The sequence below is a fragment of the Anguilla rostrata genome, unplaced genomic scaffold (assembly GCF_018555375.3).
Source record: "Anguilla rostrata isolate EN2019 unplaced genomic scaffold, ASM1855537v3 scaf0173, whole genome shotgun sequence".
NCBI classification, from domain to species: domain Eukaryota; kingdom Metazoa; phylum Chordata; class Actinopteri; order Anguilliformes; family Anguillidae; genus Anguilla; species Anguilla rostrata.
In genome coordinates this window covers 1-9,992 of record NW_026985728.1, presented here as the reverse complement: position 1 = coordinate 9,992, position 9,992 = coordinate 1, and the positions used below count along the sequence as shown (strand labels likewise).

At 54.8% G+C, this 9,992-nt stretch overlaps 3 non-coding genes across 3 annotated transcripts; all 3 read right to left on the bottom strand.

The window, feature by feature from the left end:
• Positions 1-3,134: 3,134 nt before the first annotated feature.
• On the bottom strand, positions 3,135-3,248 carry LOC135246317 (U5 spliceosomal RNA). The gene has a single exon (XR_010327611.1). It is a non-coding gene; the product is annotated as a U5 spliceosomal RNA (small nuclear RNA).
• Positions 3,249-3,658: 410 nt separating this feature from the next.
• Positions 3,659-3,844, bottom strand: LOC135246316 (U2 spliceosomal RNA). Its single transcript, XR_010327610.1, has one exon. It is a non-coding gene; the product is annotated as a U2 spliceosomal RNA (small nuclear RNA).
• Positions 3,845-9,790: 5,946 nt separating this feature from the next.
• On the bottom strand, positions 9,791-9,902 carry LOC135246319 (U5 spliceosomal RNA). The gene has a single exon (XR_010327612.1). It is a non-coding gene; the product is annotated as a U5 spliceosomal RNA (small nuclear RNA).
• Between the last annotated feature and the right edge of the window lie 90 nt (positions 9,903-9,992).

Here is a 9,992-nt window from a genome sequence, read left to right as displayed (position 1 = left end):
TCTCCTCCCACCACTCCGCTCTGGAGCCAAAAAGGTCTTGCAGTGACTGCCACTGCCCATATATCTCCTTGAACCTCCTCACTACCCTCTCCTCTTCCAAAAGGGAGCAATTCAGTTTCCACACCCCCCTTCCCACCCCCAAGCCCCCTTTAAAAATCAGGGAGCCTAAAAGTAAGGAGTGGTCTGTGAAAAACACAGGCGTCAGCGACACCGCTTCCGCCTCACACTCCCGCACAAACATAAAGTCAATGCGTGATGACTTTAGGCCATCCGGACTGTTCCAGGTGAAACCCGGAAGAGTCGGATGTACGGATTTAAAAGCATCCCTCAATTTAAAATCAATGGCCATATTCCTCACCTGCACAGAGGTCTTATCTATTCGGAACCCCTGTCCCGTTCCTCTTCTACCTTCTCTTTCCATGATACAATTAAAATCCCCCACAAACAAAACTGGTGCTCTCCCCAGCAGGTATGGGGCCACATCCTGGAAAAGATCCCATCTGTCCTGCTTACACGCTGGAGCATAAACGTTTACCGCACGAAACGTTATGCCGCAAAAACTAAAAGTGACAGACAGTGCTCTCCCTGGCCTCACCACTGTGCACTCCTTCACCACCACCCTACTGTTGTGCACAAGTACCCCAACCCCGTCAGCCCTGTTTGTCTCAGACCCGCTCCAGATGGAGGGGCCATGCGGCCACCTCTCCTCCCACTCCCTGTAGGAGGAGCGGAATGGTAGGCCACACTCCTGCAGGAACAGCACGTCTGCGCCTACTGAGGCCAGATATAACAGCGCTGCCTGCGCCCTCACCGGCGTCCTGATGCTGCGCACATTTAAGGTCGCTATTTTTAGTGGTATGTTGGTAGCCATAATTAGAAGAAAGTAGAAAACCCAAAGGGGACCATCCAAACCAAAAACCCACACTATATCCATTTCTCTCCCCAGCGTGTTATTCCACACGCTTGGGCGGTTCACCCACCCCGTCCTCCTCAAGCCGGAGGATGTCTGGCTCATGCATTCCCTCCGCATATGGCCACTCGTTTGGCGCCATCTCCGGTACAGCGGGAGGTCCCCCAGACCCACTGTCTGAGAGGTTCCCTAACAGCCCCCATCCTGCCCCTGCTCTGCCCTTTTACTCTCTCCCTCCTCTTCAGGCTCCAAAAAGTCTGCCGCCTTTTAAAGAGGTCACGTCCTGCTCCATCTCCTCCCCTCCCACATCCATTCCGGAGCCCACAGTGACCATAGATGAGGACTCAGAGTCGGACTCTCCCCCTGAGGTCTCTGCCACTGTCGCTACACTCCCTCTTCCAGTGGGGGGCGCCCAGTCACCACCTCTCTCCTTTTCTACCTGACCCTGGAGCTGCCTCTGGCTCTCCCCTCCCCCCCTAGCTCCCTCACTCTCCCCCCCCCCAGCCACCGTCCGGCCTACCCCACTACCTTCCCCCTCCTCAGTCATACCTGCCTCTTTACTCCCTTCCCCTGCCTTCTCCCCCTGCGAAGCACCAACCCCTCTTCCCCTGCTTCCCCTCATTTTCCTTCCCTCCTTGCTCCGATCCAGCTCCCTGATCCACTCCGGGATCCTGCTCTCTCCCAGCTCCCTGCCCCCTCTCTGCTCCCTGATCCGCTCCGGGATCCCGCTCTCCCCCTTCTTCCGTTTCCTGATCCGCTCCAGGATCCTGCTCTCTCCCAGCTCCCTCCTGCGGTCCCTGCTCCTCCCTTTTCTCTACTCCCTCCTGATCTCCCTGCACCTGGCCCTCCATCTGGCCACTAGGCCCAGCAGATGGTCTCCCTCGCTTTGCTCGATTTGCAAAAGAATCCGGGCAATCCCGGAACAAATGTGCATTTGACCCGCACAGATTACATCTTCTTCCATTTGGGCAACCGGCCGCCCAGTGCCCCACCTCCTTGCACTTCGCACACACAATCAGTTTACATGCCTCAACCAGGTGTCCATAGGCCCCACACCGCCTACACAATTTAGGCTGGCCTTGATAATAAATGAGGCCCCGGTTCTCCCCCAAATCTATGATTGAGGGCAGGTGGCGTAGACCTGCGTAGCCCTTCGGGTCACTAAGCAATTTCACCGGTACTCTCCAAGCACAGGTCCAAATTCCATCCACATCTACCACTTTCTGCGGTTGCCCCCGCACCAAACAAAATCGACCTAGCCATGTTACAATGTCGGCCTCCTCCACCGTTTCATTATACAGCCTAACAATGATCGTTTTCACAGTATCATCAGTCAGCTTCTCAATGGTGAACATAGTTAGTTTTTCACTTACCTTCTCCACCTTGTTCCACAACGACGCCAACAAAGGCGCCGCCCGAAAGCTCACATCGAACCCCTTCTGCTGTGGCAGATTAACAATGCAGTTTATCTCAGCTGGAGTGAAACCGAGAAGATCCCTGAGAATCTTCCGGGAAAAATCCAGCCGAGACAGCTCACATAACCTCCCCTCCATTTCGCGGAACAGGAACCGTGCACAGCAGTGCCTCCTGGACCCGACCCTGGCCGCCGACATCCTGGAACCCTTGAAAATTCAAAATAGAAAAGCAGGTTAATTCATACAAAACAGAAATATTATTTGGGTGCCCCGAAGGGCCTTACCCCCGTTCCCCGACGTTCAAACACCCCCTCCTCCGGCAACTCAAAAAACCTGCAAAGACAAAATAGAAACATAATACAGTTTGCACAATACAGCAAGATTATAAATCAGTAACAAGTACCAATCCGGACCGCCTATCTTAGCCAAAAGGCCGAGAAGCGATGGCCTGAAAATTGGCCACAGCTGGCCGCCGCCGCCCAGGGGGCCGGGAATCCGATCGCGGGGTCCGGCCGGACCCGGTCCCCGCTCGCCATTGGTCCGGGGCCCTCGACGCTTCCCCCGGGACCTCTGGCCGTCACCTCAGCTCCACCCACAAAGCCCCACGTCCTCTGCCACGGTAGCTACCTACGTGCTGAAGGCTCTTATCGCCGTTTAATTGCACGAGCACTCGCAGAACAGCTATGTAATTGCCTAGCTAAGCAAGCAAGGAGACAGTCCACACTCTATAACACATGTACCCGACAAGTCACAAACCAGGGACACATGGCAACAAGTCATCAACAAGCTCTCTTAAGAACAGAAAAGTCGCCCCGTCCGCGGACGAGCATCCAAAAATAGCACAAACTCAGGAGTGTTCCTCTCCACGGAAATCTTTAGTAAAAGGCGAAAGATTTGTGCGTGATGAAGAGAAACCCGAGCACACGTGGCCTCTCGCCGTCACCAGCCGCCGTAGGCCCTCCCGGCCCGGAGCCGCAGGCCCGGAGTTGTCCCCTCGCGCGTTATCCGCGGAAGAGGGAGAGGAGACGCTATAACCGCCCGACTGGCAGAGGGCGCAAGCGAGCCACGGACCGCTGCAAACCGGCTCGCTAGCTGACTTACTTAACCAACTTCACTCACCCAGCTAGCTAGCTGACGGAGAATGATAGATAGATAGATAGATAGATAGAAAGAAAGAAAGAACGACACACACACGATAAAACTATTTCTTTTATTTCATTTAAAAAAAAAAAAAACCCCCACAAGGACTCAGTTGCTTGTCTACTCCACGCAGAAGCAGAAGCAGAAGCAGAAGCAGAAGCAGAAGCAGAAGCATTTCCTTTGCACCCGAAAATAGAGGCGCACCGTTCCCGGACGTACTGCAATACCGGGTCGATGCGTGGAGCGGACGGAGCAAGCTCCTTCTCCGACTCCCAGTCTCAAAAATCCGTTTAATATGTAGTCCCCAGATAGGGGACGTATCAGATATTAAACTGATAAGAACAGATTTTTTTTTTTTTTTTTTTTTTACAAAACTCAGCTCGTATCTCCATCCGTTAGGCTCACAACTGCAAGCCTACCCGATCATCAAGCTAAGTGACCAAATCAGATTTGATCTCAGAGCCACTTCACGTTGAACGGAGCTAAACCACATCATCGCCTACACAAAACACAAAAGTACACACAACCATTCCATCCCAAGTATATACATTGTACTTTACATACATTTGTACTTTATTCTTTACCACCTTCCCTTTTAATTTCCATTTCACGTATTACCCGTTTTCCTTCCCTTTTACATTTCTTTTTCCCCATACATAGACATTCCCGTGGTCTACACAAAAACCCGCTCTAACCCTCCCCATTTCTCCTGCACCCACTCCCAGCCCCTCATTACCCCATCTGCCCTTATTCTTTCTGCAACCCTCCCCTTTAACTTGTAAAACAGCTGGAGAGGCGTCATCACCCTCACCAGCCTCCTCTCTACCTCCCTCCTGTCCTCCCACAACACCAACTTCCCGTACCCCAACACATCCCACACCAACTGTGCCTTGGCCGAGCCCAAACCCTCCATATTTTTCCTGTAGAGGAGCTCCTCTCCCCCTACCTTCCACCCCAACCCAGCCCTCTGCAACTGCCTCTGCACCAGTCCCCAAAAGCCCTGGCGAAGGCACAAGCCCAAAGGCGTGCCACACTGTCTCGATACCCCGCACCCCCTGGGGCAGAGCGAGCTCTGGGAACACCCGTGCCTGTGGAGCACCTCTCTCACCGGCAGTCTCCCCAATGCACACCTCCAATGGATGTCCTTTACCCCACCCGGAGCCCTTCCGCTGCTCACCCTGCCCCAGTCTATCCCCAGAGGTACCATGCTTGGGGCCACAGCCTGACGCGCCACCACAGCTTTGTACCACTCTCGGTGGCTCAGCACCACCTCCTTCACCATCAAATCTGGCTCTCTCCTTAGTGCTAGCTCCACAGCCTTGTACGCTGGGGTCATCTGTTCCGCCCTGGGCACCACGTGTGATAACGGTGTTAACCGCCGCATCGCAAAAGCTAGGTACAGCCGCACAAAATAAAAGCACTTGTGCGGCACCTTCTCGAGCAGGCACCTGCAAGCCATGCTGCTGTACATCACTTCCAACTTCAACGGCAGTCTGATGACATCCCGCCCCCCTTTCGCCACCGGCATGTACATCTGCTCCCGGCTCACATATTCGTATGTCCCTCCCCACAGAAACTTAAACACAGCCCTGGTGAGAGCCAGCCTTACCCTAGCCGGAGCCGGGAACACGTACCCCAGGTGCAAGACTAACGGCAGTAAAGCTGCCTTGACTGCCATCACCCTAGCCGATAGCGACATTTTGCGCTGCGCCCACCTCCCCAGGCACATGCGCACCATAGCCAACTTCGCCTCCCAATTTCTCTCTGCACTGCGCTCAGCAAAGAATTTCACCCCCAGTATTTTCATGCCCTCCTCACATTGTGCAAACCCACCACCATCACCTGTGCCCTCTCTCCATTTACCGCCATAAAAACCGATGACTTCTCCCAATTCACCTTTGCCCCGTGCCCGATGTGTATACTTCAGTCAGGCCCGTACACGCCTCAAAGATGCCTGTGAAGATACAAAGACCGTTGTATCGTCAGCATACTGCTGTATCTTGAGCCTCTCCCCGCAGCCCCGGGAATCAGCACCCCATCCACCCCTGCGTCCTGCCTTACCAGTTCCCCAAACGGCTCTATAACCAATACATAAAGCAGCGGTGACAAGGGCACCCTGCCGCACCCCCGGCCTGCATCACCGCCCTGCTGAGATGCCCATTTATCCGTATGCAACTGTACACACGATTATATAATTGCGCAGCCACCCACAGAACACTCTGCCAAATCCCATCCGATCTAACACCCGGAGGAGGAACGATGCTGGACCCGGTCAAAAGCCTTCTCCTGGTCCAAACTAACCAAGGCCAACGGCAGGTTTCTCTCCTTGACCCAGTCCAGCACATCCCGCACCAGCACTAAATTCCAGGATAGGGATCGCTCAGGAACTCCACAGGTCTGATCCCCACTTACCAAGGAGCTCATCACCTTCTTCACCCTCCTAGTCAGCGCTTTCGCCATTACTTTGTAGTCACTGTTTAAAAGAGTTAGGGCCGCCAGTTTTTCAGGTCCGTTTTGTCACCTGCCTTATGCAAAAGCACAACCACACCCTTCCTCATCGAGTCTGACATTACCCCCATTTCCAAAGACGCTCTATAAACCTCCACCAGGTCTGCCCCAGCACGTCCCAGAAGGCCTTATAGAACTCCACTGGGAGCTCGTCTGACCCAGAGGCTCGCCCTCTTTCATTGTCCGCAAGGCCTCCCATACCTCCTCCACAGTCAACGGACAGTCAAGCTCCTAGCCTCCTCCTCACCCAATCTTCTGGCTATGGCCTTAAGACAGGCCTCCTGGGCCTCAAAATCACACGCCCTTACACTAAACAGGTCCGCGTAATAGGCCTCCGCCGCCTCAGCATCGGTTGTATATCTGCAACCATCCCTTATCTACCTTCAGCCCCCGATTGCAGCGGCGTTGCGCCTAGCCTTCATGGCCTGAAAAATACGACGAGGGTTTTCCCTCCTCCATTTCTTTGACTCTGGCCTGAAAAGCAACCGTCCTGGCCCTCTTTTCTAGCAACTCCCTCAAACGGTATTTAATACCTTCATATGCCGCCAGGTCCACCTCACCTCCAGCATTTAGCCGGCCATGAAGATAAGCCAGCGAGCATTCCCACCTGTGCACCTCTGCCCTCTCTCTCTCCTCACTGTGCTGGCGAACCTCCTACAAAACACCCCCATCCTAATCTTTGCGGCATCCCACCACTCCCCTACAGTGTGGTAAAAGGCGCAGCGCCTAACTGCCTTATAAAATTTCTTAAAGCCTGTTTAAACCCTTCTCTGGCCAGCAGCTCCACGTTCAGTCTCCAGTACCCTGGGCCCCAGCTCTGACCATCCAACTGCAGAGTCAGCTTCAGCATATCGTGATCAGAAAACCATGAGGGAGAGCAACACATCCCAACCCCTTCAGCTCCTTGCTTACAAAGAAATAGTCTAAGCGACTAGCTGCCCCTCTGGAATTTCGCCATGTTCTGCCTTCCCTCCTGGGTTCATCTCCCGATATGCATCAGCCAAGCCGAAATCCGCCACGACCTCCGCCAGCGCCTGGTGGAATAGTCCACAGTCCCAGCACCCCCGCCTGAGCACCAGCACCAGCCACCCGGTCCAAGGACGTGTTAAAATCCCCCAAAGATTGTGGATCTAGCTGTAGTCAGGAGCCCAGGCAGCATCCTGAATACCTCTAACCTCTCCCCTTTCTTTGCCGGCCCGTACATGTTAATGAGCCTAAATTTGTTGCTTGCAAGCTAAAATCCACCAAAATCACCCTCCCGCCACCACCCTCACCACATCATCAATTCCAAAGGTGCTCCCCTGAACATAATCCCAACGCCACTGGAGTGCACACTCCCACTGACCACGCTGAAGGCCCCAGACCCACTCCTCAGACAGCTTTTGGGCATCCTCCTCATCCCTCAGATGCACTTCCTGCAGTAGAAATACATCTGCCCTCATTGCAACCAGAGAGGCAAAAACAGCGGCTCTCTTGACCGGGTCTCTAAGCCCGTGAACATTTGCAGTCACCACTGTAATCTGCATTATTGCCTTTTGAAAAACAATTAAATATACCCGTAACCATTTAGAGCCCAGCCCCAGCTCCACTTTCATTCCCTACCACACCCGGAGCATCATCTTTCTTGCCCCCCTCCTCCTTTTTGCCCCTCCCTTCTTCTCCCCCGTCCCCCTAAAACCATCCCCATGGTCTCCACCAAAGCCTCTACCCCACCCCCTCTAACCATGCGGATGGAGATCCCATCTCCATCTGCATCACCTCATCCAAATATACCGAGTCCAGAGACTCCCTGAGGGCTCGCCAGCACCTCAAACCGGTTCCCCAGGGTCATCTGATCTCCCGTCTTCCCTCGTCCCCTGTCTTCACCTTCCTGGGCAGTCGCCCTCTCCCAATGTCCGGCGTTTCCGGGATACCGCCACCCAGGCGTCCATTGGCTCCTCCCTGAGCATGGGCTGTCCCCCATTTCGGCGCAGGCAGGTCCGCCGGAGCCAGGAGAGTGGCCCCACCTCGGTCGAATCCGAGCCCGCTCCCAAACCTTTGCCAGAGGCAGAAAACATTTCCTGCGACACCCCAACGGCCGCCCATCCCGCAGGAGCCTCCACCTCGCAGTAGGCGGCGCGCTGCCCCCGTCCTTACCCAAAAAGGCCCCCACCCCAAACACTTGGACATACCCTGCCCCGGTATTTTTGCGCCCAGGCCCCTGGACTTTCTTTTCATCCTGGCCCAAAGTAACTTCTGGCCCGGATCCAGTAGCCAGCTCCGGACATGGACCACCACCACCGTCCACTGCCGATCCTCCGGAGGGACGGGTCCCGCAGCTGGATCCAAGCCCTGGTCCGAATTCACCACCACCACCCGCCCCGGATCCGGAGCCTCCCTTTGGCCTATGTCCTGTGCCTGTGTCTCCACAAACCCTGGAACAGGAATATGCTCCGCAGCAGCTCCCACTCCTGCCGCCTGGCCCGGACCTTCCCCCAGTCCAGCTCCCGTAACACCTTCTCCAGAGGCAGAAGCCCCAAGCCGCTCTAGGCCCACCCCCGGCTGCTGTCCCTCTCCAGGTTTTCCATTACGCTTTGGGGCCTCTGCAGAAGCAGCAGGCGCGCTCTGCTGCATAGGCCCCCTAGAGGCACCTTTCTTCATGCCTGCCCCAAAATCTCTGTCCTCCAGCACATTCCTGAACCAGCTGGCGGAGGACGCGGCCGATCAGGACACACCCGAAACAAATGTTCCCTGCTTCCACAAAGGCTGCACATTTTAGGAGCCCTACAATCCTTAGTTGTATGCTCCGCCGACTGACAATGCCTACACCTTTCTGTGCTGCAAATGTCTTTCAAGTGCCCAAACAGCCCACACCGTCTGCAGTACAGGGGCTGTCCTGGATAACTCAGATACCCTTTATCAGGGCCTATGGAGAAGGAACCCGGTGGGTGAACATAGCCTCCCACTCCCTGCTGATCCTGCTTGAAACGCACCATGTACCTTCTTTTGCCGTTCCAAATCCCATACTTGTTCTTCAGTTTAACCCCTTCCCGCACATCCACACAATATCGCTTCAAAAAGCACACTAGGTCCTCTTCCCGTGCATATGGATTATACAAGTGCACCGTTAAAGGTCTAAGGGCCTGAGCATAGAGCAACAGCACTCTGATGCCCTGCAAAACCGCCGCCTCCCTGCACTCCACATAGCGCGCGTGCAAATTCTGGCAATCCCCTCAGAATAAAATGTGACATCAAAAAAACCTCTGTTTGAAAAGTCCTGCAAACAATACACAGAACCTGCCTCAACCCCCAATCCACCCATTAGCACATCTTTCACAAACCCATCCAGGTCTACCTTTCTTGTCCATGTCCTCCATTTCGAACCTCACCGTATTTGAGCCGCACCTATGGGTCGGCATGCTGTCGCCGTTGTCGTCATCGCTTCTCCGTCTTCAAACTCTAGATCTTAGCCAAAGGCCGGAGCGATGGCCTGAAAATTGGCCACAGCTGGCGCCGCCGCCAGGGGCCGGAATCCGATCGCGAGTCGGCCGGACTCGGTCCCGCGCCATTGGTCCGGGCCCTCGACGCTTCCCCGGGACCTCTGGCCGTCACCTCAGCTCCACCCACAAAGCCCCACGTCCTCTGCCACGGTAGCTACCTACGTGCTGAAGGCTCTTATCGCCGTTTAATTGCCGAGCACTCGCAGAACAGCTATGTAATTGCCTAGCTAAGCAAGCAAGGAGACAGTCCACACTCTATAACACATGTACCCGACAAGTCACAAACCAGGGACACATGGCAACAAGTCATCAACAAGCTCTCTTAAGAACAGAAAAGTCGCGCCTCGCGGAGGAGCATCCAAAAATAGCACAAACTCAGGAGTGTTCCTCTCACGGAAATCTTTAGTAAAAGGCGAAAGATTTGTGCGTGATGAAGAGAAACCAGCACACGTGGCCTCTCGCCGTCACCAGCCGTAGGCCTCCCGCCCGGAGCCGCAGGCCGAGTTGTCCTCCGCGTTATCCGCGGAAGAGGGAGAGGAG